This window comes from Triticum urartu, chromosome 5 (assembly GCF_003073215.2).
Source record: "Triticum urartu cultivar G1812 chromosome 5, Tu2.1, whole genome shotgun sequence".
NCBI lineage: Eukaryota > Viridiplantae > Streptophyta > Magnoliopsida > Poales > Poaceae > Triticum > Triticum urartu.
In genome coordinates this window covers 41,925,244-41,927,273 of record NC_053026.1, presented here as the reverse complement: position 1 = coordinate 41,927,273, position 2,030 = coordinate 41,925,244, and positions in this window count along the sequence as shown.

Sequence of the window (2,030 nt, the reverse complement as noted above, 5' to 3'; positions counted from 1 at the left end):
GTTCATCACAAAGCTCTTGTATCTCGGTGGAAGCGACTGGAGGATTCTGTCAATGACCGCGTCATCCGGGAGATTAACTCCCAGCTGAGTCAAGCGGTTATGCAACCTAGACATTTTGAGTATGTGCTCACTGACAGAACTATTTTCCTCCATCTTACAGCTGAAGAACTTATCGGAGACTTCATATCTCTCGACCCGGGCATGAGCTTGGAAAACCATTTTCAGCTCTTCGAACATCTCATATGCTCCGTGTCTCTCAAAACGCTTTTAGAGCCCCGGTTCTAAGCTGTAAAGCATGCCGCACTGAACGAGGGAGTAATCATCAGCACGTGACTGCCAAGCGTTCATAACGTCTTGGTTCTCTGGGACAGGTGCGTCACCTAGCGGTGCTTCTAGGACATAATCTTTCTTGGCAGCTATGAGGATGATCCTCAGGTTCCGGACCCAGTCCATATAGTTGCTGCCATCATCTTTCAGCTTGGTTTTCACTAGGAACGCGTTGAAGTTGAGGACAACGTGGGCCATTTGATCTACAAGACATATTGTAAAGATTTTAGACTAAGTTCATGATAATTAAGTTCATCTAATCAAATTATTGAATGAACTCCCACTCAGATAGACATCCCTCCCGTCATCTAAGTGTAAAATGATCCGAGTTAACTAGGCCGTGTCCGATCATCACGTGAGACAGACTAGTCAACATCGGTGAACATCTTCATGTTGATCGTACCTTCTATATGACTCATGCTCGACCTTTCGGTCTTCTGTGTTCCGAGGCCATGTCTGTACATGCTAGGCTCGTCAAGTCAACCTAAGTATTTGCATGTGTAAATCTGTCTTACACCCGTTGTATGTGAACGTTGGAATCTATGACACCCGATCATCACATGGTGCTTCGAAACAACGAACTGTCGCAACGGTGCACAGTTAGGGGGAACACTTTCTTGAAATTATTACGAGGGATCATCTTATTTAAGCTACCGTCGTTCTAAGCAAATAAGATGTAAAACATGATAAACATCACATGCAATCAAATAGTGACATGATATGGCCAATATCATTTGCTCCTTTTGATCTCCATCTTCGGGGCTCCATGATCATCGTTGTCACCGGCATGACACGATGATCTCCATCATCATGATCTCCATCATCGTGTCTTCTTGAAGTTGTCTCGTCATCTATTACTTCTACTACTATGGCTAACGCTTTAGCAATAAAGTAAAGTAATTACATGACGTTTATGTTGACACGCAGGTCATAAATAAATAAAGACAACTCCTATGGCTCCTGCCGGTTGTCATACTCATCGACATGCAAGTCGTGATTCCTATTACAAGAACATGATCAATCTCATACATCACATATATCATTCATCACATCCTTTTGGCCATATCACATCACAGGGCACATGCTGCAAAAACAAGTTAGACGTCCTCTAATTGTTGTTGCAAGTTTTTACGTGGCTGCTATAGGTTTCTAGCAAGAACGTTTCTTACCTACGCCAAAACCACAACGCGATATGCCAATTTATATTTACCCTTCATAAGGACCCTTTTCATCGAATCCGATCCGACTAAAGTGGGAGAGACAGACACCCGCCAGCCACCTTATGCAACTAGTGCATGTCAATCGGTGGAACCAGTCTCACGTAAGCGTACGTGTAAGGTCGGTCCGGGCCGCTTCATCCCACGATGCCGCCGAATCAAGATAAGACTAGTAACGGCAAGCAAATTGACAATATCGACGCCCACAACTGCTTTGTGTTCTACTCGTGCATAGAAACTACGCATAGACCTAGCTCATGATGCCACTGTTGGGGAACGTAGCAGAATTTTAAAATTTTCTACGCACCACCAAGATCAATCTATGGAGTCATCTAGCAACGAGGGAGAGAGGAGTGCATCTACATACCCTTGTAGATCGCGCGCGGAAGCGTTCAAGAGAACGGGGTTGATGGAGTCGTACTCGACGTGATCCAAATCACCGATGACCTAGTGCCGAACGGACGGCACCTCCGTGTTCAACACACG